General features: G+C 38.8%; 1 protein-coding gene across 2 annotated transcripts in view; it reads left to right on the top strand.

The window, feature by feature from the left end:
* The window catches only part of LOC126252813 (uncharacterized), a 253837-nt gene that overhangs the window by 205695 nt on the left and 26627 nt on the right, over positions 1 to 21515 (top strand). The gene's annotated exons all lie outside the window — the stretch shown is intronic.

Below are 21515 nucleotides of genomic sequence, written 5' to 3'. Positions count from 1 at the left end.
TTGTATCCAGGAGATTGCCATCTGAGGAGGAAAGCTAAAAGCAGATAATAAGGTTGCTTCTGAATTTTGTTATGATTCCCATGAGTGTATTGTATGAGAAAATTTAGAGCTGGAGCAAATAAACAACAAGGGCGAAACTGGGCTGTTTTGGAAGTGTCTACCAACAAAGACTTAAGCTTTCGAGACAGAGTGTAGTGTGCCTGGTTATAAATCAAATAAAGAAAGGATAACTGTGTTGTATTGTGCTAATGATATAAGATCATTTAAAGTTAAGTTTGGTATAATAGGTAAAGTGAAAAAAACTGCTGTTTCAAAGAAAAAGAAATTACATGTATGTGTCCATTATTTTCACCAGAAAGAGACCTGAATGGACTGCAGAATATTTCAAACATGGTTCCATAAGTGCTCCATGCTACAGGTCCGAGAACATTTAACTTTGAAGGGTCTACCTGCTTGCATCTGAGTGAATTTGCTCTGAAATTGGATAACAGGATGATATTTGTAAAATACTTACCACCTAATGTGACAGCTTTAATTCAGCCAATAGTTCATGGTGTCAGTGCTGCCATGAAGAAAATATATGGAGGAAATCTGCTACAAAAATTTATTGATGAAGGCAGCAGTCTTCAAACATTTTGGAAACAATTGACTTTGCAATTTATGAAGTGTGGAAGGTGTAGTCTAAGGTAAAACAATCAGCCACAGCCAATTCATGGAAAAACATTAATCCTGAAATTGATGAAATTGGTGATTCCAATGATGAAGAAGACCACTCATTAGCAACATTAGCTCCTGTTTTGAAAAGTACTCCAGAGTGTGAAACTTGACAAAGAAAGTATTTCTGTTTGATTTGATGTGGAACACACAGAGAATGTTAGCTGCTGTTTTGAAAAGTACTCTGGGGTGTGAAACTTGACAAAGAAGGTTTTTCTGAATTGTTTGATGTGGACCGCATAGAACTAGGTCATGGGATGTTGAGTGACATTGCTACTGTTACCAAGTACAAGGGAAATCTGAGGGGGGGAATGACAGTGACAAAGACAACAACATTTGTCTAATTCCAGAAACAGTAATCAGTCATGCATCAGCACTTGAATGGGCTGAAGGGTTATTGGACAGCCTGGAACAGCAAGGACATGATCCCCTTTCTGACAAGTTGGTGTTGTGCAAAATTCATAGCATGTTATGTAAAAGAAGGTGTACCTCCTTGAGACAGAAATCAATTCAAGAATATTTTGTTTCAAAGTAGTGCAGTGTAATGTGAAACTGACTTGCCACTCTATGCTTTGTAAGTTCTGTATTCTCACGCGTAATATGATAAATAAAATAGAATTTATTTTAAACATTATTTGAGTGATTTTAATTATGACATTGTGATTAATTTTTGTTTTTGAACAACTCTAATACATTACCATGTACTTTAAGTGTTGGTTATCTGCGGAATTCAATTATCCATGATTTTCAAGTTGCCAATTACCGTGGACAACCTAGAGTACACTGTACTGTGTTGTAAAAGAGCTTATGAATATTTACCTTGATGTTTACCTTGTAGACAGTAACAGACTTAGCAGAATCTTGGTGAGCAGTTCACAGAAACATGCCTAGGCTATTTTGCATGCTTCCACACCTGACTGAAAAATTCATCCTCAGTCATGTTTCCTTCTCTGAGCTGTGAGTACAATGAAAGTTTGAACCAGGCCTGGAGCCATGCTCACGTAGCTAATTGTTAAGGTGGCTGCCCATGAAAAACAGGAAATTTGGGTTGTAGTCCTGGATTGGCGCAAGTTTTCAGTTGTCACTACACATTCATGATACTGCAGGTGGAATGGATTCCACTAATATTATTTCAGGTGATTGCACCTTCCTTCATTTCATCCCAGTTGATCTGTTTACCTAATTTCACTGTTCTTATTTTATTTCATGCTTGCAGGCTTTTAGATCGTAACAGGTATTTGCATATTTCATCATACTTGGGTTGGAAATTAAATACAGCATTTTCAGGAAGTGTGGTAAATATTTCAGAACAACTTGAAATGTAACAATTCTTAGAAATATAATTCCCAGTTTTTGCAAAGTTATAGCTGTTTGAATATTGTTCATAAAAAAATCTCACAATAATGAGCAAGAATGCACAGATAACTTACTGAAACAGTATTATTATTATTATTATTATTATTATTATTATTGTTATTATTTATTTATTCATCCAGGAATCATCTTTACAATGATATTGGACTTGTCATCATAATACACTGACAATAAGCGGCTAAAAAAATTATACACGCATGCGCAGAATCTATGAGGGAAGTAATGTGTAATAATTTTACTGCCAAGAAGCTTAATAGGCGACAAAAAGAAAAATATCACAAATGTACTTACATCTTTTACCTATTTTTTGTACATAATCACAAATTTTCTCAACACATTTCTCCCATCGTGGTACCAGTTTCAATATGCTCTTTTTAGAGAAGTCTATTTGGTTGGAGTACAGCCATCAGTGGACTGCTGATTCATTGCCACATATGTTGCAAAGTGTTGGCCGGCCAAGAATTTCTTCATGGGACCAAACAGATGAACATCTGATAGTAAAAGACGGACTGTATGGAGGATGCTGGCAGCACCTTACAACCAAATTTGGCAGTTTTTTCAAAAACAGCGGCAGCAACATGGGGGCGAGCATTGTCATGAAGAAGTTTGACACTGTCTGCATTAATGTTGTGGTATTTGTCATAAAGGGTGTGATACAACTGAACCAAAGTTTTCATGTAGGCTGCATCATTCACGTTGGTCTCCTGTTCAGCAAAACCCACGAGTAACACATGATGCCTATCCCAGAACACTATCACAAACAGTTCCCTATCAGACTGAGGCACTTTGAATTTTTTTTCGTACTGGTGAACCATTATGTTTCCACTCCAAAGAGGCGTGCTTGGTTTTCAGTGTTTAGTGATACTCCCATGACTCATTACCAGTGATGATTCCTGATGATGCCCTTCTGCAGCGTAATGTGTTAAGTGATCCAAGCTTGGCATCAGTCACTCACTTAGGCACCCAGTGAGCACTGACTTTACGAAGTTTCTCAGTGTCTCATGATCAGTATCACACACTGCACCATAGGAAATGTTGAACTGTTGCGATAATGTTCACATTTCCAAATGCTGGTTGTTCAAAATTGCTGCCTCAATGGCTCTGATATTCTGTGGTGTTGCAGCTGTTACCAGCTGCGCTGAGCATGGCAAATCACTAAGGTTCACAAGGCTCTCGAGCCTTGTGAACCTTAGAGAGATCTTGAAAGAATGCACACCATCCGGAGACACTGATACAGTCCACACAGTTGTCCCCATACATATCACGCATATCCCTGTGAATTTCACTCAGTTTATGCCCTTTGGCCCACAAATATCAGATTACACTTCTCCACTATTCACAAGTTGACAGTAGCATGCACGCCATGTTCAGGCTTCTCTCGCTAGAGCTGCGTATGAAAGCAAAATATTTTGTGTAGCACAGACTTCAGATTATATTGTCAAGAAATTTCAACATTCAAGCTGAAATATCAGGGGAGAAAAAAATTATTTTGTGTTATTTTGCGATCCTCCCTTGGAAGTATGCTTTCCTGAATATGAGATCAGCGTATGAACAACTGCGCTGCCTCATTCAATTGGTCCTTGTTGTACAATATTCTTTGATGTGAACACAGTTTTTCTCATCATTGCTGCACCCGTGAACTACATTTACTGGTGACTCCAGCACTGTAAACTTGTTGCTATGCCCCTTGCACCAACTCCAAATTGGCTGGAAAGCTGACTTCAAGCCTTTACACTTGCCACGATTCCTCTCAGTCCACGTGAAAAACTGAGTCACCTATATCACTGCACTGTCTCTGAATTCTGTAGAGTAAACAAAGCTACATTTTTTTAGGTCTGGGAAGGCTGCAGTTGCAGCCCTATAGCCACCCTGTCTTCCCCCCTGGATTCGCCTCTGCCCAGAACACCTGTAAACCTGCATTAGTATTCATGTCTCCACATATTATTCAGCATTTTGTGCTGAGATTTGTTAAAGAAAGTGTCAGCTCTACAAATAGGTGAATGGTACGCATGCAGAATGATTAGCTTTGTTATTTCAGTGGCTGCCATGTTTATCTACATTAAGTGTGATCAGATCATTTCTAACTTAAAGATGCGTGCTAATTCTGATATAAATACACGATAGCCCATCATTTAAAGTAGTTCTACAGTAGCAACTTGCACCTTCATACCACATATGCATTATATGCTGTGTTTGATTTTCTTTTGCACCAGTGCTCTGTAATGCATACCACAATGCTGCTCAAAGACTGTAATTCAGCTTCAAGCTGGTGTACTTTATTTTTAATAGACTGTGCATTCTTATGAAGAAAGATGATTCCTAGCAAATTTCTCTGATCATTGTGAACTCTGGTGTGGTACATTCTCTCTTCTCTGTACTCAGTGAAGAAATCTTTAAATTAGTTGAGTTGCATCTAAGGCAGGGGAGTCTGTTGCATGGTTTATTGTAAAACCACAGTGACAGGTATTTGACCATCTGTGGTCCCACACCCTCCTGCTATACTCTCAGTAAGTAAACCCCATCAATCTTCCTCTCCTAGTCCTGTTGTTATGTAGACCATGCCTAGTGTAGCCCCATCTCCGATATTCTCACTGGCACAAGTGCAATGTGCACCCAGTCAGCAGAAATAACATGAATGGTTTAGAACAGAATAGGTTATTTTTTAAAAATAACGCTTCACATCTCATCACGGTGTTACACTTAGTTATTCTGAGTATCTTTCGGTGCACTTGTTATTCTGTTTTGTGGCAAATTCTGCCTTGTGTTAGTTTTTTCCTATAACTTCATTTTCCATCCATCCACACATATAAAAATGTATTGAAGTCAGGTCTGAGAAATGTTACATTTAGATTATACATTATCTAGTGGTTAAAATGTGCAGAAAGAAAATGCCCACCCCTGTAGTGAAAGGAACCTTATCCAATAACAGTGGCAATTAACTTTGCAGGAAGTGTGCTTATTGTGTTCTGTAAGAAAGTTAGTTAGGGCAATGGACCTAACTAACTAATTACATACCACATCATACTTAAAGTTTACATAGTAGTGACACAGAAAATATTGTTTCGAATGACATTTGGATTTTTGTCACACCACAGATGTAAGCTATGGCTGTTGTTGATGCCCTCATCCATGAAAGCAGCTACATGAATGAGTTATTTGAATGTTACACTTAGCACTTGTCCATCAACAAACATCAAATAATTGAGCTTTGTGGTCTGTGTGTGATATTGTAGTTACATACTCCTTTAATTCAGATGTCAAAAACACTAGGGCTATACTCTATTCATCATAAGAATAAACCTGATCTAAACATTACGTCATGTATTCTTCCGCATTTACTTGAATCTCATTGGATTTCGTTTCACATGGTGCAGAAGCCAAGTTGTGAACATTACAGTCAAGTACGATCTAAAGGATACATTTTGTGCTGTGTTACATGCACATAGATTGAGTGATAATGTGGGACAACAGCTTTACCGGCACATTAAACTTGGGCAGCACAGTCCAACTAACTTGCAGTGATGTGAGTTGCAGTTCAGATGTAAAAAGAGATGAGCAAAGAAACAATATACCTTCGAATGTCATTTAATTTTTAAAGAGACTGAAATAATATTTGGAGAAACTCCAGCACTACCACACACTTCTCAGGTGACCAGACAAAAAGCATAAAATGCATTCATTCTCACCTGACATAGTACTCTAATTACAAACAAGAGTGATGAAAAATTTCTAACTTAAACATAGGGTAATTTTTGTGTGAGAGCTGTGTGTAATGCAAAAGCATACGGCAGGGATTTCACCGTACTGTTGAATACTGAAACCACTGAAGGTATTAATTACAGTCAGTCATCTGGTAATCTCCTAGCTCCTTCCTTATCCAAATCCGAGAAATACATTTCAGTTCTGCAAGTGTCACCTGCTACATTGATAACGAGCCTATCAACAACAGAATCCACAAAGCCAACCAGGCGCCGCATATTCTCTTCTTCTTTTACAAGGAGCCGTTCTATATCCCGCCAGCGTTTGGCAGTGACATGTGAAAATGCTGCATGCGTTAGTTACATTACGTCTGGCAGCTTAACAGACTTGTTACTTCTTGGGCCAAACCCCGCAACTTGGCTCCAGATCAGTTCTTTTAGGTTCATATTGTACTAGTACATTAGCAAATGTAAAAATGCAGTATTTGTATGATGTGCTCGATGCTGTGAAAATGATTGTTTTTCGTATTTCTACGATACTTATCTACCTCTGTGGTATAAAACAATGGAATAGTGTAAATAAAGAGGATTTGCTTATTCATTTTTGTGTTAAAACATTAAATGGTTATGGTGTCTTATTTTAAGCAACTTTTATGAAGTCTTTCATAAAACACGGATAATTAAGAATTTGTATTTGAAATGAAAGCAGGAATTTCGCATCCAATATGTAATTAGAAACAAGAAGAAACACATTGTTCATTAAAAATGATGATGATTTTCTAATTATGAGATGTTGTTGTTGTTGTTGTGGTCTTCAGTCCTGAGACTGGTTTGATGCAGCTCTCCATGCTACTCTATCCTGTGCAAGCTTCTTCATCTCCCAGTACCTACTGCAGCCTACATCCTTCTGAATCTGCTTAGTGTATTCATCTCTTGGTCTCCCTCTATGATTTTTACCCTCCAGGCAGTCCTCCAGTGCTAAATTTCTGATCCCTTGATGCCTCAGAACATGTCCTACTAACCGATCCCTTCTTCATGTCAAGTTGTGCCACAAACTCCTCTTCTCCCCAATTCTACTCAATATCTCCTCATTAGTTATGTGATCTACCCATCTAATCTCAATACCTCCTCATTAGTTACGTGATCTACCCATCTAATCTTCAGCAATCTTCTGTAGCACCACATTTCGAAAGCTTCTATTCTCTTCTTGTCCAAACTATTTATTGTCCACGTTTCACTTCCATACATGGCTACACTCCATACAAATACTTTCAGAAACGACCTCCTGACACTTAAATCTATACTCGATGTTAACAAATTTCTCTTCTTCAGAAACGCTTTCCTTGCCATTGCCAGTCTACATTTTATATCCTCTCTACTTCGACCATCATCAGTTATTTTGCTCCCCAAATAGCAAAACTCCTTCACTACTTTAAGTGTCTCATTTCCTAATCTAATTCCCTCAGCATCACCCGACTTAATTTGACTACATTCCATTGTCCTTGATTTGCTTTTGTTGATGTTCATCTTATATCCTCCTTTCAAGACACTGTCCATTTCCGTTCAACTGCTCTTCCAAGATCTTTACAGTCTCTGACAGAATTACAATGTCATCGGCGAACCTCAAAGTTCTTATTTCTTCTCCATGGGTTTTAATACCTACTACGAATTTTTCTTTTGTTTCCTTCACTGCTTGCTCAATATACAGATTGAATAACATTGGGGAGAGGCTACAACCCTGTCTCACTCCCTTCCCAACCACTGCTTCCCTTTCATGTCCCTCGTCACTTATATCTGCCAATTGGTTTCTGTACAAATTGTAAATAACCTTTCGCTCCCTGTGTTTTACCCCTGCCACCTTCAGAATTTGAAAGAGAGTATTCCAGTCAACATTGTCAAAAGCTTTCTCTAAGTCTACAAATGCTAGAAACGTAGGTTTGCCTTTCCTTAATCTTTCTTCTAAGATAAGTCGTAGGGTCAGTATTGCCTCACGTGTTCCAAACTGATCTTCCCCGAGATCGGCTTCTACCAGTTTTTCCATTCGTCTGTAAAGAATTTGCGTTAGTATTTTGCAGCTGTGACTTATTAAACTGATAGTTCGGTAATTTTCACACCTGTCAACACCTGTTTTCTTTGGGATTGGAATTATTATATTCTTCTTGAAGTCTGAGGGTATTTCGCCTGTCTCGTACATCTTGCTCACCAGATGGTATGCTTTTGTCAGGACTGGCTCTCCTGGGGCCTTGTTTCGACTCAGGTCTTTTAGTGCTCTGTCAAACTCTTCACGCAGTATCGTATCTCCCATTTCATCTTCATCTACATCCTCTTCCATTTCCATAATATTGTAGCCGGCCGAAGTGGCCGCGCGGTTCTGGCGCTGCAGTCTGGAACCGCGAGACCGCTACGGTCGCAGGTTCGAATCCTGCCTCGGGCATGGATGTGTATGATGTCCTTAGGTTAGTTAGGTTTAACTAGTTCTAAGTTCTAGGGGACTAATGACCTCAGTAGTTGAGTCCCATAGTGCTCAGAGCCATTTGAACCATAATATTGTCCTCAAGTACATCGCCCTTGTATAGACCTTCTGTATACTCCTTCCACCTTTCTGCCTTCCCTTCTTTGCTTAGAACTGGGTTTCCATCTGAGCTCTTGATATTCATACAAGTGGCTCTCTTTTCTCCAAGGGTCTCTTTAATTTTCCTGTAGGCAATATCTATCTTACCCCTAGTGAGAAAAGCCTCTACATCCTTACATTTATCCTCTAGCCATCCCTGCATAGCCATTTTGCACTTCCTGTCGATCTCATTTTTGAGTCGTTTGTATTCCTTTTTGCCTGCTTCATTTACTGCATTTTTATATTTTCTCCTTTCATCAATTAAATTCAATATTTCTTCTGTTACCCAAGGATTTCTACTAGCCCTCGTCTTTTTACCTCCTTGATCCTCTGCTGCTTTCACTATTTCATCTCTCAAAGCTACCCATTCTTCTTCTACTGCATTTCTTTCCCCATTCTTGTCAATCGTGTCCTAATGCTCTTCCTGAAACACTCTACAGCCTCTGGTTCTTTCAATTTATCCAGGTCCCATCTCCTTAAATTCCCACCTTTTTCAGTTTCTTCAGTTTTAATCTACAGTTCATAACCAATAAATTGTGGTCAGAGTCCACATCTGCCCCTGGAAATGTCTTACAATTTAAAACCTGGTTCCTAAATCTCTGTCTTACCATTATATAATCTGTCTGATACCTTTTAGTATCTCCGGGTTTCTTCCATGTATACAACCTTCTATCATGATTCTTAAACCAAGTGTTAGCTATGATTAAGTTACGCTCTGTGCAAAATTCTACAAGGCGGCTTCCTCTTTCATTTCTTCCCCCCAATCCATATTCACCTACTACGTTTCCTTCTCTCCCTTTTCCTACACTCGAATTCCAGTCACCCATGACTATTAAATTTTCGTCGCCCTTCACTACCTGAATAATTTCTTTTATCTCATTATACTATTCATCAATTTCTTCATCATCTGCAGAGCTAGTTGGCATATAAACTTGTACTACTGTGGTAGGCACGGGCTTTGTGTCTATGTTGGCCACAATAATGCGTTCACTATGCTGTTGGTAGTAGCTTACCCGCACTCCTATTTTTTTATTCATTATTAAACCTACTCCTGCATTACCCTTATTTGATTTTGTATTTATAACTGTGTATTCACCTGACCAAAAGTCTTGTTCCTCCTGCCACCGAACTTCACTAATTCCCATTATATCTAACTTTAACCTATCCATTTCCCTTTTTAAAGTTTCTAACCTACCTGCCCAATTAAGGGATCTGACATTCCACGCTCCGATCTGTAGAACACCAGTTTTCTTTCTCCTGATAATGACGTCCTCCTGAGTAGTCCCCGCCCTGAGATCCGAATGGGGGACTATTTTACCTCCGGAATATTTTACCCAAGAGGACGCCATCATCATTTAACAATACAGTAAAGAGATGTAGGTATTTCAAGTTGAACGAGAAAAAAAAAAAAATGAAACTGGGGAGACTTGAACCAACGAAGCTTAATCTGTACTTGGCTAACATTCCAGTACGCTACCGACTGCCCTACACATACGGGGCAAGTGAATAATTACATCAGATGTGTTACATACAGTGGGTGGGAAAACTTCAAAGCCAAGTACCTCCATAAGTTTATGAAAAACATCATGAACAACCTATGTCTCAGCACTTTACCATATTCCACAGCATATTTCACTATGGAACAGAAAGCAGCCTCAGCCGTTTTAATTCTGCGCATTAACAGTGCGACAATCAGAGCACAACACTGCAGAGGCTGTGGCTGTACACGATTTTTGAAATAAAAACAATGAAGCTGAAGTGTGATTAAGAAAAACGTTGATGGCTGTCAATATCATAAAGATTCATTTATCGTAACTTAGTAATAATATATCTAATACCTAAGTAGGACCTACTTCCAAGAGCGTAACAACACCAGTGTGTGTGTGCTACGGCTTCTGACCAGTCATCATGTTTATGTTTGTTTACATCAGGTTTATTCTTATGATGAACAGATTATAGTCAGCTTGTTCAGATTTGTACACTGGTGTATAATTTTGCCGTGTGAGATGTTAGCCAGCATGTGACAGATTATTGCCCTTATTGAAAAATCCATTTCTCCAGTTTTTGCTTCTTAGGTCCTTTTGACCAATTTCTGTGTCACTTTGTTTTCATTGTGAAAACATACATGCTCTATATCAAGCAGTGTTGCCCATCTGTGAGTCATTGGTTTACGTTGTGATTTGTCTCTGTAAATCTCATAGATTTTGTGTTCTAATCTGCTGCAGCATTCATCCATTTGAACAATTAATCATGGCTTGAATGTTACATGAAATGACTATATCAATTATGTACCGCTTACAACAAAATGCAAACAGTACATATTCTTAGCTAAAGCAGTTGTCTTACAACACCACAAATATAAGTTATTGTGTCCTCACAACAGTAATTTTTTTTTCTGGATGACCTATCACAAATTTCATGTCACTTGTATTCACTGTGGACATATGCTAGGATGTAGAAGTAGTTATGAAGTGTCATCCCAACAAGAACCACCAGAATTTACAATTATGTTTCTTGTTCTACAATGACAGAATTCTTGCAGCCATTTACAGTCTTTGAATTTGTGCAATTTTCTGTCCTCAGCTTACTAATGTCACCAAAGCAAAATTTCTTTTGACAATAATGAAGGATCTTATTGAATTTTGCCAGTGATGGACACCATGTTTCAGGTTTGTTGTTTACACATAACAGGGATCTGCATTTAGCAAGTACATTAACATCATTGTTTTAAATTTCAGTGACACCTCTTTCAAATTTGAAGGATGAGGTTGTCATACTGTTATTTTTTGTTACAAACAAACATTATAAATGCCCTTTTCATTATCTTAGGCCATGTGCAAATGTTTATTCAGTTTGACAGTGAAAAATTGGTTTCCTCTGCAGCTACACTTGCAGGTATTTGGAATGAGGACCACAGTTTTTTCAAGGACCATTGCATGAAGGAAAGTTTTATTCATCAGTACTCTTGTCATAGATGTAACGCGCCCCGCCTCCCCCGGACTATAATTTTGGCCACAGTTGGAGCACAGAACATCATCCAGGACGAATATGAAATATGAAACTCACGTATACTTTGCTATAGTGCGACACACAGTTTGATTTTTCACCCGAATACAGTTCCCCAGTTCTCTCACACTGGCTCCGTCAGTTCTTCCAGTCCAATGTTACCAGTTGTTTTGATAGCAGTGCGTTATTGAAATATGGTGCCTAATTTTAAAAGTATCTTTTCACCTCTTAAACACTTGGAAAGATACTATGTTTTCACTGCCCAAGACTTCTGGCTTTTGTGGGTGAACTCTTGTTATTATTACTGCTGTCTTCTTATATGAACACATCTTTCCTTTCACTTATGATGTCAGTATACCTATTTTTCTCAGATGTACATGTTAAAAAGTAACCATCTCCAGTAAATAAATGTTTTTGCTGTACTTCACCCTGATTGACATACTACACGGTCTTATTTGAAAATACAAATGGGCACCTGTTTAAAATGAAAGTTAAAATTTACGCTGAAAATATTTTCGGTGGAAGAGTATATTTAAAAATATTGTTCAGTGTATAGCATTTTAAATTCTCGCCATGTTGTATTGGAATAAACATGAGTGATGAGAAAACGAAAGGATTTACAGATAATGCTGAAGGTAAGGAAAAGTCAACACAAAGTTTAGGAAATGGTTTGGAATAAACTATTTGAATCTTTCTTTGTGCTTTTTTATTTTTCTGGTCCATATTTTGGAATGACTCTTCTTTCCCTTCTGCAACTGTGTGTATGATCCTTAACGTTTTTCTTTAAGAAGTGTACCACCAAGTGTCAGCAGGAGAATACACGTAAATATAGAGGTTAAGAACATTTGAAAGCTTTCCAAACCAGTGGCTCCTTCTTCTGGCAGAAAGGTTGAAGGGGAAGAAAGAGGGATGAATAAAAAAGACTGACGAGGCTTAGGAAATGGGGAGCGTTTGGAAAAGTCATCAAGAACCAAAGGTCAAGGGAGACTTACTGACTTCTGTCTCTTCCTCTTTCATTTTTATTTACCATTTACAGAATATGTCTATACTCCCTATTTTGTTTGAGGATGATAAATGGGATGGAAGATTGTTGGTACTCCTTCTTAATAAGCCTGTATTTCTCTAATTATTTTAATCATTGTGAAATACATAGCTTGGACGGAGTATCGTGTCTTTACATTTGTCAGACTTTGGGCCCTCAGAATATTGTTAGTATACTGTTCCATAATGTAAATTGCTTTTCTTGTTGTCCCCAACTGCAATTTGTTGAGCATTTCTGTGCCATTCTTGCCAGTTACTAAATGCACCACACAGCTTCTCTCTGAATACTTGCTATCCCTTCTGATAGTTCAACAAATTTGGGATGCTAGATTGTTGAAAAATTCTGGAGAATTGGTCAAACAGGAATTTTTTGGTAGGCCCACCTGTACACAAATTAACTTTTCATTGAGATGTACTAATAAATCTGAGTCTGGGACCTGCTTCCCCTACATTCAATCATCTCAGATAGATATTTAGCGTTCCCCCCAAGAGCCATGGACCTTGCCGTTGGTGGGGACAACTGTATTGCTGAGGCTTGCGTGCCTCAGCGATACAGATGGCCGTACCATAGGTGCAACCACAACAGAGGGGTATCTGTTGAGAGGCCAGACAAACATGTGGTTCCTGAAGAGGGGCAGCAGCCTTTTCGGTAGCTGCAGGGGCAACAGTCTGGACGATTGACTGATCTGGCCTTGTAACACTAACCAAAATGGCCTTGCTGTGCTGGTACTGTGAACAGCTGAAAGCAAGGGGAAACTACAGCCGTAATTTTTCCCGAGGGCATGCAGCTTTACTGTATGTTTAAATGATGATGGCGTCCTCTTGGGTAAAATATTCCGGAGGTAAAATAGTCCCCCATTTGGATCTCCAGGCGGGGACTACTCAGGAGGCCGTCGTTATCAGGAGAAAGAAAACTGGCGTTCTATGGATCGGAGCGTGGAATGTCAGATCCTTTAATCGAGCAGGTAGGTTAGAAACTTTAAAAAGGGAAATGGATAGATTAAAGTTAGATATAGTAGGAATTAGTGAAGTTTGCTGGCAGGAGGAACAAGACTTTTGGTCAGGCAAATACAGGGTTATAAACACAAAATCAAATAAGGGTAACGCAGGAGTAGGTTTAATAATGAATAAAAAAATAGGAGTGCGGGTAAGCTACTACCAACAGCATAGTGAACGCATTATTGTGGCCAACATAGACACAAAGCCCGTGCCTACCACAGTAGTACAAGTTTATATGCCAACTAGCTCTGCAGATGATGAAGAAATTGATGAATAGTATAATGAGATAAAAGAAATTATTCAGGTAGTGAAGGGAGACGAAAATTTAAGGGAGACGAAAATTTAATAGTCATGGGTGACTGGAATTCGGTAGTAGGAAAAGGGAGAGAAGTATGCGTAGTAGGTGAATATGGATTGGGGCTAAGAAATTAAAGAGGAAGCTGCCTGATAGAATTTTGCACAGAGCACAACTTAATCATAGCTAACACTTGGTTCAAGAATCATAAAAGAAGGTTGTATACATGCAAGAAGCCTGGAGATACTGACAGGTTTCAGATAGATTATATAATGGTAAGACAGAGATTTAGGAACGAGGTTTAAATTGTAAGACATTTCCAGGGACACATGTGGACTCTTGACCGCAATCTATTGGTTATGAACTGTAGATTACAACTGAAGAAACTCCAAAAAGGTGAGAATTTAAGAAGATGGGACCTGGGTAAACTGACTAAACCAGAGGTTGTACAGAGTTTCAGGGAGAGCATAAGGGAACAACTGACAGGAATGGGGCAAAGAAATACAGTAGAAGAAGAATACAGTAGAAGAAGAATGGGTAGCTTTGAGAGATGAAGTAGTGAAGGCAGCAGAGGATCTAGTAGGTAAAAAGACGAGGGCTAGTAGAAATCCTTGGGTAACAGAAGAAATATTGAATTTGATTGATGAGAGGAAAAAATGTAAAAATGCGGTAAATGAAGCAGGCAAAAAGGAATACAAACGTCTCAAAAATGAGATCGAAAGGAAGTGCAAAATGGCTAAGCAGGGATGGCTAGAGGACAAATGTAAGGATGTAGAAGCTTATCTCACTAGGGGTGAGGTAGATACTGCCTACAGGAAAATTAAAGAGACCTTTGGATAACAGAGAACCACTTGTATGAATATCAAGAGCTCAGATGGAAACCCAGTTCTAAGCAAAGAAGGGAAATCAGAAAGGGGGAAGGAATATATAGAGGGTCTATACAAGTGTGATGTACTTGAGAACAATATTATGGAAATGGAAGAGGATGTAGATGAAGATGAAATGAGAGATACGATACTGTGTGAAGATTTTGACAGAGCACTGAAAGACCTGAGTCGAAACAAGGCCCCCGGAGTAGACAACATTTCATTAGAACTACTGACGGCCTTGGGAGAGCCAGTCCTGACAAAACTCTACCACCTGGTGAGCAAGATGTATGAGACATGCGAAATACCCCCAGACTTTAAGAAGAATATAATAATTCCAATCCCAAAGAAAGCAGGTGCTGACAGATGTGAAAATTACCGAACTATCAGTTTAATAAGTCACGGATGCAAAATACTAACACGAATTCTTTACAGACGAATGGAAAAACTGGTAGAAGCCGACCTTGGGGAAGATCAGTTTGGATTCCGTAGAAATATTGCAACACGTGAGGCAATACTGACCCTACGACTTATCTTAGAAGCTGGATTAAGGGAAGGCAAACCTACATTTCTAGCATTTGTAGACTTAGAGAAAGCTTGTGACAATGTTGACTGGAATACTCTCTTTCAAATTCTGAAGGTGGCAGGGGTAAAATAAATGGAGCAAAAGCCTATTTACAATTTGTACAGAAACCAGATGGCCGTTATAAGAGTCAAGGGATATGAAAGGGAAGCAGTGGTTGGGAAGGGAGTGAGACAGGGTTGTAGCCTCTCCCCGATGTTATTCAATCTGTATATTGAGCAAGCAGTGAAGGAAACAAAAGAAAAATTCGGAGTAGGTATTAAAGTCCATGGAGAAAAAATAAAAACTTTGAGCTTCGCTGATGACATTGTAATTCTGCCAGAGACAGCAAAGGACTTGGAAGAGCAGTTGAACGGAATGGATAGTGTCTTGAAAGGAGGATATAAGATGAACATCAACAAAAGCAAAACGAGGATAATGGAATGTAGTTGAATTAAGTCGGGTGATGCTGAGGGGATTAGATTAGGAAATGAGACACTTAAAGTAGTAAAGGAGTTTTGTTATTTGGGGAGCAAAATAACTGATGATGGTCGAAGTAGAGAGGATATCAAATCTAGACTGGCAATGGCAAAGAAAGCGTTCCTGAAGAAGAGAAATTTCTTAACATCAAGTATAGATTTAAGTGTCAGGAAGTCGTTTCTGAAAGTATTTGTATGGAGTGTAGCCATGTATGGAAGTGAAACATGGACGATAATTAGTTTGGACAAGAAGAGAATAGAAGCTTTTGAAATGTGGTGCTACAGAAGAATGCTGAAGATTAGATGGGTAGATCACATAACTAATGAGGAGGTGTTGAATAGGATTGGGGAGAAGAGAAGTTTGTGGCACAACTTGACTAGAAGAAGGGGTCGGTTGGTAGGACATGTTCTGAGGCATCAAAGGATCACCAATTTAGTGTTGGAGGGCAGTGTGGAGGGTAAAAATCATAGAGGAAAACCAAGAGATGAATACACCAAGCAGATTCTGAAGGATGTAGGTTGCAGTAGGTACTGGGAGATGAAGAAGCTTGCACAGGATAGGGTAGCATGGAGAGCTGCATCAAAGCAGTCTAAGGACTGAAGACCACAACAAAACCAGATATTTAGTTTTTCCAAGGAAAAAATAGGCTTTAAAATATAGTAGTATACTTCTGGATGATGTTGATATCATATTTTTGTTTTCTGACGGCATGAAACTAATGTTGAAGAGGTATTTGCTTTGTTCAACACAACTTCTGGATGATGTTGATATCATATTTTTGTTTTCTGACGGCATGAAACTAATGTTGAAGAGGTATTTGCTTTGTTCAACACACCATTCAGCGTAGAGCATGAGGACACTAAATTTCTTTGATCTCTTGAATTTCCAACATGTTGAGTGAGCACAGAATAACATAGCCGGTAAACGTGCAGTTGGCAGGACATGCATTAGGAGAGTGGCAATAGTACGGGTTACAGGCAATGCTGTAGGGGAAATTTTGAGAGCTGCAGGGCAAGTGCTGTTCTAAACTGAAGCCAACACTCACATATTTTCTAAATATTAAGTGGAACCCCTCCACACCCATACTTGCATGGTGGCCATCCAGAAAGATCTACTGTCATCTCTGCTTTTGTTAGTATCTGAAAAGAATTCCACTGAAAATGCAACAGAAATAGTGATTTATTTTCACTTGACTTGTTAACCATTTGTAACTTTCAGAGAAGCATTATGAGTGGCAAATTTTGAGTAAAACCTACACATTTTTCATGTTGCCATGTTAAAATTTGTTTCTTTTGCCAAAACACAGTGCAGATGCAATTGTGAGAGAATTCTGAAACAGTGGTTTATTAAGTGCGGAAGTGGGGAAAAGTAAGGTCAATAGCTTATGAAAAAGCACATCCTCAATGCAGAAATAAATGTGAAATGTCTTCACTTACATTGTTCCAAAACCCGTAGCATTTCTTGTTTCACCAGGTGTCCGTAGCCCTTAAAAATTACATTCTTTTATCGAAAGAGTCTGTGGTCAGTGGAATAATACAGTAGATAATGAAGTCCTGCTTAATAACCATGTGGCAAAATATGTTCCTCTTTGCGTGCTAGCACGTGCCAAAATCTCATGTCAGTATCTCAAACCATTCATGAAATGTGAGGAATGTTGTGGATATTTCACTCTAGCTGTATTACTGGCGTGTATGATCACAAACGAGTATGCTACATCAGATCAATTTTCTCGAGATAGTTGACAGATAGAGATCTCCACCCAAGTCGAAAGAAAAATTCAATGTCAGCTAAATTTCATACACAACATACTATGTTACATGAACCAAATCCAAAATCATAGTGGCTCCTGTTTTTCATTGCAATCTTTTCTGAATTTGGCCCAGTGACTTACTTACATACAAATATCATAATAACTATGATCATTAACAAAATGATGGGCTTATGATTTTGAAGCTGATATATAAAGCTATAAGTAATGCAAAAATAAATTTTTTTTACTGGATTGTTTCTGTAAAATTGTTCGTGAAAATTGCAGAGCATGCGCCTCAGTTCTGTATCACCAACTAACCAAAAGGGAGCAAACACTGTCGGCCTCCCTTTCCAAACACACGAATGATCTTGCCAAGTGCTCTGGATGCAAATTGGTCACTGCTCATCGGTCACTGTATCTTGCGCAGACTCTAACGATGATGCAAATTAGAGCACTTGTAAAACACATATACACTGACCAAAGACAGTTCATCTTTTTGTCCAAGGAGTTAAAAGTATGTAGGGCATTTGGAGTATTCTACACAATGTATACTCACTGAACTCACTTAAAAATCCTCTTCAGCCAGAACTGCACACATTCAGAAGGATAGATATAAACAGTGGCTACAAAGCCAAATTATTCTGCTGGGCATTAAAATTGCACTAACATGAAGATGGCATGCAACAAACATCAAATTGACATTAAGTGTAGTGCATGCTTATCTGTACAATTAGTTAGAACAGAATTTTAGCACAGCTGTTCAAAGTAGGTTTGAATGACACTGTCTACATTCTGTATACAAGAAAAATGTTATGGAATGAGTTACTCATTCATAAATCACATTAGGATATTAGTAATCTGCGAGAGAGTTGTGTTACACCTTGTGTGAGCAGAAAAATCAACCAGTATGTGTTGGAACTCGACAGGGCTGGGTCGCGGTCTATGAAGACAGTGGTTTATCGTTACATGTTGTTGCTGCTCATCATAGGTCAGGATCCCATGACGACTGTCATGTGAATATGGAACTGTTGTGATCACAAGGGCCTTATTCAATGTCTCACAGGAAATCAGTGGCCCCACACAACTTTGGTCCATGAGAATATACATAGTATTCACTTGTCCATGCAGGATTGTACAACCATGTCACATATCTCGAGTCCGGAAATGGGCTTGTTTACAGCAAGATAGCATCCACATAGACAGTGCAATGACCTCTTGAGCACAATGGACTGTAATGATGGCTACCATTGTTGTGCAGTCTCCTGATGTGTCAATAGATAGAGGTTGATAGCCATGCACAAACACTAGTATCAGTACACCTTCACAGTAGACATACCTGTGTATGAAGGCTTCAAGGGGAATAAAGATTGCCAGATTACATTTGTCATTGTCATAAGGGCCCAGCAGCAGGTATGATAATATGGAGTGCTATTATGTACACAGCACATCATCTCTTGTTTGCATAGCTGGTAATTTGGATAGCAAGAGTGATATTTGTGATGTTGTCAAGGTCAGCTCCTGTGCCCTGTCTTCAAGGTCTCTGTTGATGTTTTCTTGTGTTATCCTGATCGGATCGTTGCCCTAGCGTTCACATTCTCCAGATCTCTCACTCACTGAAAACATCTGGTTATGCGTGGGTGAGAGACTGGCATGTCACAACTTGCCAGACACTGTGTTTGATGAATTCTGGCATAGAGTAGAAGCATCGTGGAGTGACATACCATTACTGTGCTATACCCACACAGTTAGTAGAATGATGTGTTATTTGCTATCCCTAATGGCATTACAATTTTATGCCAGTGGTGTAATTGAAAAATTGTGCACATGAACAAAGAAAAATAGTAGAAGTATAAAAGAAGTTCAATATGGAAAAGTATCATAACTGTATGCTACCTTCCCATATCTAGATTTTAAAACCAATGTTCAATCAAAGAGATTTTTTCTCATTCATAGTTTTTTTTCATGCCAAATTTTGGTTGAGAAAATGCGGAGTTTGTTGTGGGACATCATGGAATGTTCCTGCTTCAGCCCCTATAGTTTCATTAAGTTTTAGTAGGTGGATATGCTATATATAGCCTTCAGAATGGTGTCTGTAATGGAGATACATTCCAAGCAATGATTGTTACTTAGTTTCTTTTGGTGGAAAACCAGAGCATCACTGATATTCATAGGCACCTGCAGAATGTCTACAGAGACCTGGCAGTGAACAAAGTGGTGAGCCATTGGGTAGGGCACCTGTCACCATCACAACATGCTCGCGCAAAACTGTCCGATCTCCTATGTGCTGGCCGGCTGCACAAAGCTGTGACTCCTTTAATGTTGGAATGTGCAGATACCTCTCCTCTAAAGAAAAAGTCCAAAGCTGCACCCTCAGCCACTTAAGTCATGATGATGGTCTTCTGGGACTCTGAAGGAGTTATTTTATTCGATGTCCTCCCTCATGGTACAACAATCAACTCTTAAAGTATTTTGTGCAACCCACAGGAAATTGAAGAAACGAGTTCAGCATGTTCATCACCACAAAAATGCAAACGAACTTCTCCTTCTCCATGACAATGCAAGGGATCACCTGAGAAGAGCTTAAAAAAATTTCATTGTTCATTGGACTGCTCTTCCTCACCCACCCTACAGCCCGGATCTCGCACCTTCTGACTTCCATCTGTTTGGCCCAATGAAGGATGAATCCTGTGGGAAGCAATACTTGTGTGATGGGGAACTTATTGATGCAGCAAGATGTTGTCTTCACTGTTGACCAGAATAGTGGCACCATGCAGGTGTACAGGCCCTCCCAGTAAAGTGGCAAAAGACTGTCACATTGAATGGAGATTATGTTGAAAAATAGAGTTTTGTAACCAAAAGTGTGTGAAATAATATGGTGTATTGGAATCCTGAATAAAACCAACCCACTTTCAGAAAAAAAGTTTTGCATTGTATATTGAACACCTCTCACAGGTAGCTCCTTATACAGTTTTATGCTTTTCAGCTATCGCTGTCATTGGAATTGATGACAAAAAGGAATATGCACCCAGTCACAATATAATACCTATTTATATTACATTTTATACTTGGCAGATTGATTACAATTCAAACTGTGTATCACACTAGGAATTGCACTAATCTTTACTATAAAAGGAGATTCCAGTGTCAAAACCATATGTTCGTGTGAGGCAGCTGTTAATACACATCATGCAACTGTTGATGAAGTGCTTTACTGCGGACAGCCCACACTGCACACAGCATGATGAGTCAAAATATGCTGCACTCATGACCAAATGTATTACAGATGACACAGAGGTTGACTGACTATCGGAAGACACTATTATTTGCAGACTTGATGGCTTTCCTGGCACATGAGCAGTATGCGAACCTTCCAGATCCTCCAAGATGTGAAATATGTGATCTTAGGGCATGATATCTGCATTGTCATGTTTTCCTTGATTGGATCTAACTCATTCTTTTCATTATGAACGTAATTTCGGAGAGCTTTCCTGTCGTATGTATGCACCCTGAATGTAACTGGTACAGTCTGAGAAGCAATTGTTTTCTGTGAAAACTGGACACTTTCTTTGATGCCTCCTTTATTTTATTTGAATTTTAGTTGAGGATGTCTGTACTGGGTAGATGAGCCACTCTAGGGGAAACAAGCACATACTTCCTCCTAAAATTGGTTGTTGCAAAGCACTGTACAGTCAAACCAATCTTTGGGTTGAGAACTAATTTATGTTTATGATTTTTATAAAGGATTTTTTTGTTCCTTATTTTGGTATATGTTTATTTGCCTTCAAATGAGTGAATATTTATTTATTTATTTATTTATTTATTACAGTATTTCTGCCTTGCTCTGTATATGAATATCGAGTAATGTGAACTAACTATTAATTAATATTTGTGAGGATATTGTGTGGTCCTATAAATTAATGTGAATGAGAGATATTAAAAAGATACTAGATGTAACATATACTGCCCAGAGTGGTGTCCCATTCTATCTCTAATTCGGACATAATCATACGAACTGTCAACAAATGTCCCTTCGATTGTGTTTTGCAGGGAAGATAGCATTCCAGTCAACTGACGATGACGCCAATGATGATGACATCAGGGCACCTATCAAATGGGGTA

The sequence above is a fragment of the Schistocerca nitens genome, chromosome 1 (assembly GCF_023898315.1).
Source record: "Schistocerca nitens isolate TAMUIC-IGC-003100 chromosome 1, iqSchNite1.1, whole genome shotgun sequence".
Classification (NCBI taxonomy): domain Eukaryota; kingdom Metazoa; phylum Arthropoda; class Insecta; order Orthoptera; family Acrididae; genus Schistocerca; species Schistocerca nitens.
Note: the sequence above shows the minus strand (reverse complement) of the source record. Positions and strands in the feature narration are given on the sequence as shown.